Genomic DNA, 16570 nt, shown 5'->3' on the forward strand with positions numbered 1-16570 from the left:
TAAATCTTTCTCATTTGAAAGTATATCTGCCCCCCACCTGCTTTACCATTGAGACATTGCAAGTGGTTAAGTTTTTAAGAGTAACTCCATGGAGCCTTGATGCTCCAAATCACAGCTGACTGAATCCTGCAACAATCTCTCCCCAACTAGGGAGGAGTTGCCATCCTCCTGGCAAACTTTAGCAACCAGATTATAATTTATATGCTGCATTTTATAAGGAGGAAGACAGAGCTAAGATAGAGGAATGCATAAAGAATCTTTTCTGCAGTAATTCTGCCTCATGACCTTTGCAGAATTACACCATTTCCTATTTCTGTACTTAAGAAATAAGTTCAGAAACAGACTGAAAATATACCCTCTCTGAAAGGAGATAGGCATTGGACTGGTGAAAGCAAATCTATATCTATTCTCTGCATAGGGTTTAGAATCCATCCAGCGATAAGAAAATGAATTCAAAATTGAATTTCAATCCTCCTGGTCATAGTTATTCAATTAGAACTGATACTATTGGTAACTACACACTATTTTTTACCATTTAAATAATTCATTATCCAATTAATAATTTTCACCTAAATCCTATGAGCTTTTACTTTAAACATAAATTACTTAAAAAGAGTCTTATCAAATACTTTTTGAAAATCAACTTACATAACGTCAACTATGTTACTTATAATCATCCACTGAATCTATTACATTCACAAAGAACTCTAATTAATTTCTGTATCATTTGTCTTGTGTCATGCGCGCTCCATATCAAGACCCTGAGGTATACTTGAAGAAGGAGACTTCCATTTGCTGAACATGCAGCTGGTATGGAATGATAGGCAGAGAGGATCTAATCATAAAATAGCAAATTTGATGTCAGACGCATGCCCTCCCTTCCCGTCTCCGTTCAATCATTGTTTTGTGTCAAAATTTGCCATTGCTAAATGGAGGGCATGGTGGCACAGTGGTTAGCACTGCTGCCTTACAGCACCAGTGACCCAGGTTCGATTCCAGCCTCAGTTCACTGTCTGTGTGGAATTTGCATGTTCTCTGCGTGTGTTTGTTCCAGCTTCCTCCCACGGCCCAAAGGGTTAGGCAATACTAAATTGCATCTAAGATGAGGGAAAATTTTGTTCTCTCAGAGCAAGTCATTAGCTTGTGGAATTCTGTGCCCTGGAGAGCAGTAGAGGCTGGGTCATTGAACACAGTTAAGGCTGAGTTAGATGGATTTTTGGACAACAAGGGAGTCAAGGGTTTTGATAGGTAGACAGGAAGGTTGAGTTGAAGTGACAATCAATTCAGCCATGATCTTTTCAAATAGTAGAGCAGGCTCTAGGGGTCAAATGGCCTATTTCTGTTCCTAATTCTTGTGTTCTAGTGAATGAGGTTGAGTAGGGGGAAACAGAGAAAGGTTACCTGTGACAGATGTCAGCCAGTTAAAACAGGCTCAGGCTTACTATAGAAAATTCAGAGATAAACTGATGCTGCAAATAAGGGAAGAGAAGAGAGAATATGAGAAGAGACTGGCAGTTAATGTAAAAAGGGTAATCCAAAAGTCATCTAAAGGGATACAAATTGTAAAAATGGTAAAAAGGAGTGAGGCTGATTATTAATCTAGAAGGGGATTTACACATGGAAGCAATAGACATTGTTGAAGCATAAAATGAAGAAGAACAAAGAGCAAAAAACAAAGAAAATTACAGCACAGGAACAGGCCCTTCGGCCGTCCAAACCTGCACCAACCATGCTGCCCGACTTAACTAAAACACCCTACTCTTCCAGGGACCATATCCCTCTATTCCTATCCTATTCATGTATTTGTCCAGATGTCCCTTAAAACTCATTATTGTGTCCGCTTCCACTATTTCCCCCAGCAGCGAGGTCCAGGCACCCATCACCCTCTGTGTAAAAAACTTGCCTCCTTTAAACCTTGTGCTTTGCACCTAAAACCTGTGCCCCCTAGTAATTGACTCTTTCACCCTGAGAAAAAGTTTCTGACTATCCACTCTATCCATGCCCCTCATAATCTTGTAGACTTCTATCAGTTCTCCCCTCAACCTCTGTTGCTCCAGTAATAACAAACCAAGTTTCTTCAACCTCCCCTCATAGCTAATGCTCTCCCTGCCAGGCAACATCCTGGTAGATCTGTTCTGTACCCTCTCCAAAGCCTCCATATTCTTCTGGTAGTATAGCAACCAGAATTGAACTTATATTCCAAGTTCTGCCTAACTACTGTTCTATAAAGATGCAACAATTGCCAATTTTTAAACTCAATGCCCCTGCCAATGGAGGCAAGCATGCCATATGCCTTTTTGACTGCCTTCTCCACCTGCCTTGCCACTTTCAGTGACTTGTGTACCTGTACACCCAGATCTCTTAGGTACTCAGTACTCTTAAGGGTTCTGTCATTTACTGTATATTTCTAGCTTTATTAGACCTTCCAAAATGCATTACCTCATATTTATCTGGATTAAACTCCATTTGCCGTCTCTCTGCCCAAGCATCCAATCGATCTATATCGTGCTGTGTCCTCTGATAGTCCTCATCGCTGTCCGCAAATCTACCAGCCTTTGTGTCTTTAAACTTATTAATCAAACAGTTACATTTTTCTTCAAATCATTTATATATATGGTGAACTGCAAAGTTTCTGATCCCCGAGGAACGCCACTTGTCACAGCCCTCCATTCAGAAACACACCCTTCCGCTGCTACTCTCTGTCTTCTATAGCTGAGCCAGTTCTGTATCCACCTTGCCAGCTCACCTCTGATCCCATATGACTCCACTTTCTGCACCAGTCTGCCATAAGGAACCTTGTCAAAGGCTTTACTGAAGTCCATGTAGATGACAACAATTGCCCTACCCTCATCAATCATCTTAATCACTTCCTCAAAAAACTCGATCAAGTTACTGAGACATGACCTCCCCTTCACTAAACCAGGTTGCCTCTCGCTAATATGTACACTTATTTCCAAGTGGAAGTAAATCCTGTCTCGAAGAATCCTCCCCAGTAATGTCCCTACCACTGATATAAGGCTCACCGGCCTGTAATTGCCTGGATTATCCTCTCTACCCTTCTTAAACAAAGGAACAACATTGGCTATTCAAAGGAACAACATTGGCTATTCACAAGGGAATAACATTAGCATCTGCGCTAATCAAGGAAATAGATAATGCTTATGTTCTGGTAAAGCAGAGGTATTTGAGGCACTTGATGGATTTGAATTTTGTTGAAAAAAAATCAGTTTTCATTGAATCCCTACAGTGTAGAAGGAGGCCATTCACCCTATCGAGTCTGCACCGATCACAATCCCACCCAGGCCCTATTCCCTTAACCCCACATATTTACCCTACTAATCCCACTGACACTAAGGTCAATTTAGCATGGCCAATCAACATAACCCGCACATCTTTGGACTGTGGGAGGAAACCGGAGCACCCAGAAAAAATCCACGCAGGCATGGGGAGAATGTGCAAACTCCACACAGACAGTGATCCAAGGCTGAAATTGAACCCAGGTCCCTGATGCTATGAGGCAGCAGTGCTAACCACTGTGCCACCATGATGCTCAGTAAATTTATAAGGAGAAGGTATTAGAAAGGCCAGCCATTCTTAATACTGTAATAGTGATAACAAGCTCAATTGCCTATTAATTATTTCTGTAAAAATAGTAGGTGGGCTGGAAATCTCAGCACCTGCCTGCTTACTATTTTATGGGGACGAAGTTGGGATTGGGCTGGAAGGCACTGGGCTGCTGTTAAATTAAACAGCCCCCTGCTGAAAACATGCTGGTTGGAGCAGAGGCATGAAATCCAGCCTTATGACTTTATGCATGTTCCCCAGCTTGGCACAAATCATTATGCACATAAACTGTCAGTAACAAAACACGTCACTGATGGTGTGTAACAATATTTTTAAGGCTCCATGTCTCCTCTTGCTGCCTACTGTAGTGCAACTTACAATTTTATTGTAACAAGAGATTTGAAGGTGTTTGACTAATTAATTGTAGCAGCAAAAGGACTGAGGTAAAACATCTTTGTCTTTGGTTGTGGATAATTTACCTTATAAGAAGAAAGTGCGATGCCATCATATGGAAGGGAGAACAAAAGACAGTATTATTTAAGTGGAGAAGTACTGCAGAAAGCTGCAACACAAAGGGACTTGGGGCACTTGTGCACCAAACACAGAAGGCTAGCAGGTAATCAGGATGGCTAATGGAATGTTGGCCCTTATTTCAAGGGGGTTGGAGTATAAAAATGGGGAAGTCTTGCTGCAGGTACTGGTGAGACCACATGTGGAGTACTGTGAGCAATTTTGGTCTCCTTATTTAAGTAACGATAGGAGGTAGCTCACTAGAATGCTCCCCAGTATGATGAAAGTCTTCTGAGGAAAGATTCAACAGGTTGGGATTCTACTCACTGAAATTTATAAGAATGAGAGTTGACCTCATTGAAACATAAAAGATTCTTAAGGAACTTGACAGGGTAAATGCTGGGAGGATGTTTCCCCTCATGGGAGAGACTAGGACCAGAGGGCACAGTCTCAGAATAAAAGGGCACCAATTTAAGACTGAAATGAGGAGGAATTTCTTCTCTCAGAGGGTTGCGAGTCTTTAGAACTCCTTGCCACAGAGAGCTGTGGGGGCACAGTTCTTGTGTATATCTAAGGCTGAGAAAGATTTTTGATCAGGAAGGGAATCAAGGTTCATGGGGAAAGGGCAAGAAAGTTGGATCAGCCATGATGTTATTGAATGGTGGAGCAGGCTCAAGGGGTCTATTTCTTATGGTCTTATGAAAGTCAACTCAGAAGTAGATAGATAGTAATGCAAAATATGAATGAGGTGACACTTCACCAAGGCCACATCTTTCCCCACATCACATTCACATGGAGCTTCTTCCCTCGGGATCTAAAATCTGGTTTACAGATAGAAAGAAATGAATGGACGATTGTTTTAAGTTGTGGGCTTGATACCCAAAGAAGCACCATCTTTAGGCTTTGCATTACGCCAAACAGTTACAAACCCAAAATGGTTGCTTCAACTCATTCAGCTGTTGCTGCAACATTGGACTTTCCTTTTTTCTCTGTCAGAGACAAGATATTTATAGAAGGCCCTAACAGAAGAAAAGAACTGGCATTAATTCAATAGTCATATCCTCAGGACATAAAAATGCATTTTACATCCAATTAATTAGTTTTGTGCACAGCAAGATTCCACAGGCAATTTTAACACAAATAATCAGGTAATGTGTTTTTTTGGCTCTGTTTGAAATATTCCTATGTTGGCCATGACATCCGGGGAGCACCCCTGCTTTGATTAGTGTCAGGGATCCTTAACATCTACTTGCGAGAACAGTTGGAACTTTGATTTAACATTTGATCCGAAAGATTGAACTTCCAACAGTGCAGCGTTCCACTGGTGCGACACTGAAGTATCAGCCCTGATTATGTGCTAAAGCCCCAGAGTGGGAGCTTGAATTCACAATCTTCTAACTCAGAACAAGAATGCCACCACTGAGCCAAGGCTGACACATAAATAGCACTTGGGGCCTGCCAAGAATATCTAATGAAGGAGCACTGAGGAAAATTGAATAATGCTGACAGGTTTAAGACTATTTCTAGAGCAGACGCCACAATAAATCCCCCAGTGAGGGAAATCCAGGCAGCATCTGTGTTTGGGCTATTGTATATCCACAGTGTATATCTTTAAATAAGACTGGCATTAACCCCTTACATACCTTGACAAAAAAGAGACAATAACATAACAAACTCAATATAACATATTGAGCATCCACAAGGATGCTTTATGTTCATCACATTCTGCTAATGGAAGTGGCCTTTTCACTCGGAATCCAAGGCAGAAGAGTTGGAGAAAGCCCAATCTGGAGCAATTGGCACATGAAAGATTTATGTCATTTGCACAACTGTCTTTGGTATCATAGTTATTTACAACACAATAGATTGATTGACAGATGCTCCATAAATTTGTATGCTTACTGATAACTTTGAACAGAGGAACCCTGACAGTACTGCCCTGCAAAATTATTTGTGTATTTAATGTAGCACATGGATAAGCTGATTGACAGGTGATGCTCTTACAAGTCTGTAAACATATGTACGTGCCATACAAATAGCATCTATAGTGGATCAAGGAGTGAGAATTATCATTCATATTTTCTACAGTTTTTTTGTCAATAATCCTTGTCCATAACATTGATTATTGAAATTATAAATGAATCTTGACACTATCAGTCAACAGATGTTTAAAATGCTTAAGTATATTCCTCTGACCTCTATTTTATCTTTATCTATTTGAGAATTAATAGCTTGTCTCCTTCGTTAAAATAGTGAGTTGGAAAATGTCATATGAACAATTAAAACACTCATACACTAATATTGTAAGTTCTGGGCATCATCCTTCTATTTATTAAAGCTTTGTTTAAACACAGCGGCTGAATTCTCTGAGTCTCATAATGGTGGGCTTGGAGGTCAAGGAGCCAGGAGAATAGGGGGAGCCATGTCAGAGTGGCCCCCTGTCAGGGTTGATTATCATAAATGGAGACACTGATTGGCAGCATGTGAAGTGTTTTCCATTTCCCCAGTGGCGAGAGGGGGAGCTGACAGCGGGTAAGTGGCAAATCTAAACACTGGCTGGCAGGGTGAATGGGTGAGAGAAGGGGCTTGTTCTCAGTTGGCATAATCCGTTAACCATGCCAGTTAACATTTGACACTGTTGCGTTTTTCAGTTCAAATTGCTCCAGGCACATTCAGCACACCAATGGATGAAAACCAATCCCCCATCAGGAAGATCAGGAGAACTCAAAAAAGTCAAGTTACTAACAAGCAGCAGCTGCTTCCTGCTCACATGATGGACCAATGAAAATCTCACCTTACACGAAAGCAGTGGAATATTGCAATGAATTGTACTAATTTGTGCCATGGGATGAGACACCTTGAGCATAAAATGTACTGAAATAATGTTGTTTACCATTCGAACATCTGTGGAAGAAGGCAAACTCATTCTATTTTAAACCTTGCTAAGAGTGTAATGAGGAAACTTCAGCAGAGCATAAAATCTTAATGTTCTATAAAAAAGATGTTGATCTCCATTCTGCCTTTTAAGAACGAATAACTTAGAAGTACTGCACACTCAGAATTAAAGTTCTGTTGTTTTACATATTCTGCTAAAGACCAGCATTGGTCTTGGAAGACTCCCCAGAATAATACTTGAAGGGTGGCATGGTGACGCAGTGGTACTACCGCTGCCTCGCAGTGCAAAGGACCTGGGTTCAATTCCCAGCTTGGGTCACTGTCTGTGTGGAGAATGCACATTCTCCCTGTGTCTGTGTGGGTTTCCTCCAGGAGCACCAGTTTCCTCCCACAGTCCAAAGATGTGTGGGTTAGGTGGACTGGCTGTGCTAAACTGCCCCTTAGTGCCAGGGGGACTAGCAGCGTAAATGCATGGGGTTATGGGGATAGGGCCTGGGTGGGATTGTGGTTAGTGCATACTTGATGAACAAAACGGCCTCCTTCTGCTCTGTCTGGACTGTATGATTCTATGAATGATGAGTTCAACAGAATAAACAAATGCTGCATTTTTCAAACTAGTTCATACATTTGATCCATCTAAGGAACTGTTGTTGACCTGTGATGCTTCTTCATATGGAATTGGTGCAGTGTTGTCCCATGAAATGGGTGATGGATCTGAAATGCCAATAGGTTATGTCTCAAGAACCCTCTCAAAGGCCGCACAAGGCTACTCACAAATTGAGAAAGAACTATTATTGATAGTTTTTGGTCTCAACTAATTCCACCAGGACTTTTATGGGAGATACTTTACCATTGTTTCTGACCACAAACCAGAAGAAGACAAGGCTATTCCACAAATCAAATCATCAAGAATTCAACATTGGATGTTAATTCTGTCTGCCTACAAATATACATTCAAGCACCAACCTGGAACACATTTAATGAATGTGAATACATTTAGTCACCTAACTTGACAAGGAAGTGTTACAGGTGTTCCATTACCACAGGAAATTATCATGGTGTTGACTTTTTGGATACATTGTCAGCCTAAGTGAAACAAACAGATACTGGATGCTGGGATCCACTTCTATCCAAAGTGAGACACAGGAGCTGGGATTCTCCCAAAATAATTCCAACTTTCCAATTTGGGGGAACATGGGAGTAAATCCCACTGCTTTATTCAGTGTGATTCCTAGAATGAATCTTCAACACTCTGTGCACCACAGAGTGCCTCAGTATGACTCACTCGGCGGGGGGGGTGGGGGGGCGCAGGGCCTATTCCTGCTGGAGAGATGGCAGCATAAGTGTTGAGTGAGCCACTATGCATGCGCCGATCCACCAGCATGGAGATCAGCGCATATGCAATGGTCCCACATTGCCGGCCTCCATATCACTGGCCAGCCCAATTGCTGGCCAGCCTGCAATCCCCCATCACTCTCCTTCCAGTACCCCCACCCCCAAGATGCTGGCCTCCCAGACATCCCCAGGCTAGCCCCAATGACCCCCTGAGCCCTGGACAACCCTAATCTCCTGAATACTCCCACCCCGGACAGTTCTGACCCTCTCTGCCCCCCCACAACCCAGCAGCCCCAAATCCCATCCCCCATCACCTAGATGGCCAGCCCTGATCACCACTGCAGAGTGGCATCTGGATTCCCCTATCCCCACTATTGCCCCCAGTAGGCCCCATCCTCTCTTACACTGCCCCTTCGACACTGTCCGATGTCAGGTGGGCAGTGCCAAGATGCCCCTTGGGCAGTGCTTGTTTATCCCTTGGGCAGTGCCAAGGTGCGAGGCTGATACCGCCCAAGGGGTATCCCCTCTTAACCCCAACTTCCTGGGGTGGGGGTGGGGGGAGAGGTCATTGGCCTCTCTTTCCTCCAGTGGGGTTGACTGCTTGTTTCCTGTTCGTGGGGAGCAGTAGTAAACCCCTCTGGAGTGAACCCAGAGTGGGGGCGCAGCTGTGAGTGGGCCCAGAGACTTCAGTCTTGGCCTGCTAATGAAATGGAAATAGAACATTCTGTATTAGAATCATCATTATGCCAGCCTGATTACTCTGGAAATCTGAGGCTGGGAGACTTGCAGAGGCTGTAACGGCCATCTGGAAGCCCGCAAAACGGCCTCCATTGACTTCTCCTGACCCGCCGAAGTGCTAGAGCAATGCAGCGGGCTGGGAGAATTGTCCCCAAGATACTTAGATGTTGGGCCAATGAGCCTGTTTCTGAAGAAATTAAATCATTTTTTATCTGCAAGGATGAATTTATTTGCCAGGATGGTGTCATACTCTGGGAAGCAAGAGTAGTCGTCTCTGTGCCAGGCTGAGAGCTACTTCTAATGGAATTACACAGTATTCAGCCAGGCATCTCAAAGATGAAGATGCTTGCCAGGAGTTATGAATAGTGGCCTGGTATTGATGCCAACATCAAGAACCTAGTCAAGCACTATGAACAGTGCCAACAACAACAAAAGTTGCTAGCTGCAGACCCACTTGGGAATGGCCTGGCTGGCCATGGGTACGTCCATATTGATTATGTTGGACCATTCATGGGTACAATGGCAGGAATTGTACCAGCCAGCATGTACGCCTGAGGCTCATAAGATCATGCCCCAGGCCAATGGAGAATGCCACTCTCCCAGCCTAGCCCTCCCCGAATTCAGGATGGGCGTGCCAGTAAAATCAGGGCCAATGTTTCTGCTTATTTTTGATGCACACACTACGTGGATGAATGTTTTTGATGTGGAGTGTCCTCCATCACACACGACCATTGAAAGATTATGCCAATGTTTTTCCACCCATGGAATACCTGAAGTCATATTGCATTCGCAGTATTCATAAGTGCCGAGTTTCAAAGGTTCACCGCACTCAATGACATAAGATGGCATAAAGCACATTGGAACTGTGTCTTATCACCTAGCATCCAATGGACTAGCTGACCAAGCCGTTAAAATGTTGCACCCTGGAGACCAGAATCTCACACTTTTTTCTTGGCTACTGGACCACATCACATGCAACAATGGGAGTCACACCAGCGGAATTGTTAATGACTGTAGCCTCAGAACAAGACTGAGCTTCATTTTCCCAAATTTGCTGGTAGGGTTGAGGCTAGCCAAAACATCAGAAGACAAGTGAAGATTCATGTTAGTCAACATGGTCATTTATAATGGATGACACCATATATATGAAGAATTTTGGTAGCGTATCAAGTTGGGTCCCTGGTAATTTTTCTGCACCTCTGGAGCCCTGTCTTGTCAAGAGAACATAGACAGAAGGACCATCCAAAAACACATAAACTGTTTGAGAAAAAGAGAGATATCTGAGCGGCCAATTTTGCCATCAGGAATCATATTGCCATCAGGAAATGTTGCCGAATGCTTTAGCACGGAGGTACCTCATCGTTCTGTGGCAGACAAAACTGACATTTCCATGGAAACAGATAGAACTGAGCTGTCTGTTCCCGAAGAGGCACTTGCCATTATGGTTTTGGCTGACAGCAATCCTTTGGAAGTGTCCCAGACAGAAGAGTTACGTCTCTCCACAAAGATTAGGAAATCTCTGAAAGACTTAATTTATCATGCACTGGATTGATGTAGTAAGTGTTCAATTATCTGGAATAGTGCAAATTGAGTATTGACTTTGTATAAAGAGACTTAGAGGGAGAGGGGTGTGGTGATTGTCCCTTTAAAGATCAACATGCACAGTGAGGGTCACATGACCTGGGGAGTTGATCGGGGAGCAGAGTGGGGGAATCACTCTGGTATTGCGGAAGCTGATTGCAGCCACGAGGCTGCAAGCCTCTCTATAGCTTTAACCTGTTAATAAACGAGGTAAATGAGCATCTTTACAGGACTTAATCACATTCGAAGCAGTAAGGTTAGAGAATGCTGACTTGCCTGATTCTGGGAATGGTGGCTGGGGGTTGGGGTGGGGGGTGGGGGGAGGGGGGAGGGGGGCCGGTGGGGCTGATTATCTTATGAGGAAAGATTGGACGATTTCTGAAGAATAGTATCTGACCTGAAGGGACATGGCATGGTGGATGCTGAAAAGATGTCCTCCCTTTTGGGGAGGCCAGAATTAAAGGACAGCACCTGGATAGGGGTTCCCCTCAATTGCAAGGGACCTAATGACTTCCTCTGAATGCCTTCCAAGGGTGATTCTGTTTTGAGGAACCTTTGTGGTGCCCAACCTGCCTCTGCAGCACCCACCACTCTGTTGGGGTTACTGGGACTGAAAGTTGCCAGCCCTCTGATTGCTGCATTGAAAGCCTCCCCATTACTCTTTGTAGGATAGCAAGTGTGGAGGTCGCTGACTGTGTTGCCAAAAACCATAAGGTCAGTACCCAAAAGCCTGCTAAAAAAACTATTCCACAATGCATCTTGACCACTCAAATGTATTAATTTACCTCAGAACACCAAGAAACCAGTTTGCAAACAGTTTCTTGTATCTGTAATTTCAAAGGCAACCAAATCAGTTTTATGGGCAATGCGAGCAGTAAAATGTAATTTGTCATCATTTGCAAATCAACTGTGCATGTAAACAAGGCTCAGCCTTCACATCTACTTTCTTCCATCATTACAATAAAGCATCTGAGCTTTTTCTTGCAACGACACATTACCTGAGCAACTAACTGATAGATCGATATAGATTTGTACTGGTAGTAAAAATAAACTGCTGATATTTATTTAATTTAATCTTGTAGCTTGTCAGGCAGAGAACAAGATTTATCATAAAGTTCACATTTAGTGACCAGCAATTTATACATTTTGCAGCACACTTGGCAGATAAACCTTATAATTGAAATAGTCAATTTTACTCCAGCATAAATCTGATCAGACAGTTATTGAACTAATTCTTTTTTTGCTATCAATGTCATTCTTGTCAATTGTGACTCTCTATATAGTGAAAACTTTCCTTTTCATTTGTCGAGCTGTAAAATTCAGATGATCAATCTAAACATTGACACAGCCATTTGAGATTATAGCATTCTCACCAGCCTACATGTTTCCTTAAATATTTTAAAGATATTTTAATATTTGATATATTACAGAAGCAAATTGAAACTCGCAAAGAGGAGAGGGTTTGATTGGAAGCTAAAGATAAGAGAAAAAGAATGAGAGCAAAGTTCAGAGAACCAAAAGAGATAAAGTTGACAAAGGCTTAGTCAAGGTTATAGGAAATAGTAATAAAGCCTCTGATAAAAATAAATGATGAGTGATGTTAAAATGAGAATGCATTAAATTGCCTGTATGGCAATGTGCAGATCATAAGGAACAAAACGAGAAAATTGGAGGAAATACTGAGATGTGAGGTAATAGATATTGGAAAGTAATCCATGTTATCATCTTGGCCATCACTGCACTTAAAGCAACAACTGATGCCAGTGAATAAAGATGATTTTTGCCCTTTTTTCTATGTCTAATTGACTGCATGGAACACAGGATCAGAAGTAGATTATTTCACCTCTCGAGCCTGTTCCACCATTCAGTAAAATCATGGCTCATCTGCTTCCACAATCCATATCCATTAATCCCTTTGGTGAACAAAAATGAATCATGTCAGACTGAAAGTTTATGATTAATCTAGCATCAATGGCTATTTGCAAGAAAGTGTTCCAAACTTTTACTTTGTGTGCAGAAGTCATAGAGTTATAGAATCATTGAATCCTAGAAGTTTACAGCATAGAAACAGGCCCTTCAGACCAAATTGTTCATGCCACCACTTTATTTAATCCCTGAGCTAGTTCCAATTGTCCGCGTTTGGCCCATATCCCCCCATACTCATCTTACCCAAGCAACTGTCTAAATGCTTCTTAAAAGACAAAATTGTACCCGCCTCTACTACTATCTCTGGCAACTTGTTCCAAACATTCACCACTTCCTGTGTGGAAAAATTGCCCCACTGGACCCTTTTGTAAGTCTTCCCTCTCACCTTAAACCTATGCCCTCTGGTTTTAGACTCCCCTATCTTCAAGAAAATATACTGATTATCTAGCTGGTCTACGCCCCTCATTATTTTATAGACCTCTATAAGATCACTCCAAAACCCCGTACACTCAAGAGACAAAAGTCCCAGTCTATCAAGCCTCTCCGCATAATTCAGACCACCAAGTCCCAGTGGCATCCTAGTAAATACTTTCTGCACTCTTTCTAGTTTAATAATATCCTTTCCATAATAGGGTCATCAGAACTGTACACAGTATTCCATGTGGCCTTACCAATGTCTTTACAACTTCAACAAGACGTCACAATTCCCGTATTCAATGTTTTGACCAATGAAACCAAGCATGCCAAATGCCTTCTTCACCACTCTGTCCATCTATGCCGCCACTTTCAAGGAACTATGAACCTATACCCCTAAATCTCTTTGTTCTGTCACTCTCCCTGTTGCCCTACCATTAACTGAGTAAGTCCTGCCATAGTTCGACCGACCAAAATGCATCACCTCACATTTGTCTAAATTAAACTCCATTTGCCGTTCGTCAGCCCACTGGTCCAATTGATCAAGATCCCATTGCAATTCTAGATGATGTTCTTCACTAGCCACTATACCATCAAGCTTGGTGTCATCTGCAAACTTATTAACCATGCCTCCTAAATTCTCATCCAAATCATTAAAATAAATGACAAATTACAGTGGACCCAGCACCGATCCCTGAGGCACTCCGCTGGCCACTGGCCTCCAGTTTGTAAAACAGCCCTCTACAACCACCCTTTGTCTTCTGTCATCAAGCCAATTTTGTATCCATTTGACTACCCTGGATCCCTTGAGATTTAACCTTATTCAGCAACCTACCATGTGGTATCTTGTCAAAGGCCTTGATAAAGTCCATGTAGACAACATCAACTGTACTGGCCTCATCTCCTTTCTTGGTTACCCCTTCAAAAAAACTCAATCAAATTTGTGAGACATGATTTTCCATTCACAAGGCCACGTTGACTGTCCCTAATAAGTCCTTGTGCCTCTAAATGCCTGTAGATCCTACCCCTCAAAATACCTTCTAGCAACTTATCCACTAAAGATGTGAGGCTCACCCACCTGTAGTTCCCAGGCTTTTCCGTACAGCTCTTCTTAAATAAAGCCACAACATTTGCCACCCTCCAATCTTCAGGCACCTCATCTGAGACTATCGATGATTCAAATATCTCTGCTAGGGGACCCGCAATTTCCTCCCTAGCCTCCCATAGTGTCCTGGGGTACACTTCATTAGGTCCCTGGGATTTATCTACCTTGATGCGCTTTAAGACTTCCAGGACTTTCTTCTCTGTTATATGTACACTCCTCAAGACATCATTATTTATTTCTTCAAGTTCCCTAATATCCATGCTTTTCTCAGCAGTGAATATTGATGAGAAATATTCATTTAGGATCTCACCCATCTCTTGTGCATCTGCATACAGATAACCTTATTGATCCTTAAGATGACCAGCTCTCTCCCTAGTTACTCTTTTGATACCCTGAATTCATCTGCCTTTTATGTATTTGTAGTAGCTTATTTGGATTCTCTTTTGCCTTATCTGTCAAAACAATCTTGTGTTTCCTTTTTGCTCTCTTGATTTCTCTTTTAACTCTACTACACTGCCTATACTCTTCAAGGGATCCATTTGATCCAGGTTAACTATGCATGTCATGTGCTTCCTTCTTCTTCTTGACCAGGGTCTCAATATCCTGAGCCATCCAGGATTCATAATAAGAACATAAGAAATAGGAGCAGGAGTAGGCCATCTAGCCGTTCGAGCCTGCCCCGCCATTCAATAAGATCATGGCTGATCTGAAGTGGCTCAGTTCCACTTTCCCGCTTTCTCTCCATAACCCTTAATCCCCTTGCCTATCAAAAACCTATCTACCCGCGTCTTAAGTATATGTAGTGAGGCAGCCAGAGATTCCAGAGATTCACCACCCTTTGAGTGAAGAAGTTCCTCCTCAACTCCGTTCTAAACAGCCCCCCCCTTTATCTTGAGGCTGTGCCCCCTAGTCCTACTGTCCTTTCTGAGCGGGAAGAGTCTCTCCACCTCTATCCCATCCATCCCATTCATCATCTTATATGTCTCAATGAGATCTCCCCTCATTCTTCTAAACTCTAACGAGTACAAGCCTAGTTTATTCAGCCTCTCCTCATAGTTCAACCCCCTTAACTCCGGTATCAGCCTAGTAAACCTCCTCTGCACTCCCTCCAAGGCCAAAATATCCTTGCGTAAGTGCGGTGACCAAAACTGCACACAGTACTCCAGCTGCGGCCTCACCAGTGCCCTGTACAGTTGCATTCCCTATTTCTACCAGCTTTGCCCTTCATTCTCAGAAGAATGTGCTTATGCTGAACTCTGATTAACACACTTTTGAAAGCTTCCCACTTATCATAGAACATAGAACATAGAACATTACAGCGCGGAACAGGCCCTTCGGCCCACAATGTTGCGCCGACCAGTCTTATTTTAAAAAAAAACATTGACCCACTAATCTAAACCAATCCCTTTTCGTCCATAAACCTATCCACCAATCTCTTAAACGCCCCCAAACTAGGCGCATTTACAACTGCAGCAGGCAGGGCATTCCAGTCCCTCACCACCCTCTGGGTAAAGAACCTGCCCCTGACATCCGTCCTATAACTACCCCCCCTTAATTTAAAGCCATGCCCCCTCGTGCTAGATTTCTCCATCCGAGGAAACAGGCTATCACCATCCACCCTATCTAAACCTCTAATCATCTTATATGTTTCTATAAGATCCCCTCTTAGCTGCCTTCTTTCCAGTGAAAACAACCCCAAATCCCTCAGTCTCTCCTCATAGGACCTCCCCTGCATACCAGGCAACATCCTGGTAAACCTCCTCTGCACCCTCTCCAAAGCCTCCACATCCTTCCTGTAATGTGGGGACCAGAACTGCACACAGTACTCCAAATGCGGCCGCACCAGAGTTGTGTACAGTTGCAACATGACGCTGCGACTCCTAAATTCAATCCCCCTACCAATAAACGCCAAGACACCGTACGCCTTCTTAACAACCTTATCTACTTGATTCCCAACTTTCAGGGATCTATGTACACATACACCTAGATCCCTCTGCTCCTCCACTCTATTCAAAGTCCTCCCGTTAGCCCTATACTCAACACATCTGTTATTCCTACCGAAATGGATTACCTCACACTTCTCCGCATTAAACTCCATCCGCCACCTCGCGGCCCAGCTCTGCAACCTGTCCAAGTCACCCTGCAAACTTCGACACCCTTCCTCACAATCTACCACACCTCCGACTTTGGTGTCATCAGCAAACTTACTAATCCACCCAACTATACCCTCATCCAGATCATTAATAAAGATTACAAACAGCAGTGGCCCCAAAACAGATCCCTGAGGCACACCACTCGTAACCGAACTCCATGATGAATAATTACCATCAACCACCACCCTCTGTCTCCTATCTGCTAACCAATTCCTGATCCAAGTACCTAAATTACCACCAATCCCATACATCTGCATTTTCTGCAGAAGCATACCATGGTGAACCTTATCAAACGCCTTACTAAAATCCATATATACCACATCTACTGCCTCACCCCTATCCACCTCTT

Source organism: Carcharhinus amblyrhynchos, chromosome 3 (assembly GCF_965287045.1).
Source record: "Carcharhinus amblyrhynchos chromosome 3, sCarAmb.v2.hapA, whole genome shotgun sequence".
Taxonomy (NCBI): domain Eukaryota; kingdom Metazoa; phylum Chordata; class Chondrichthyes; order Carcharhiniformes; family Carcharhinidae; genus Carcharhinus; species Carcharhinus amblyrhynchos.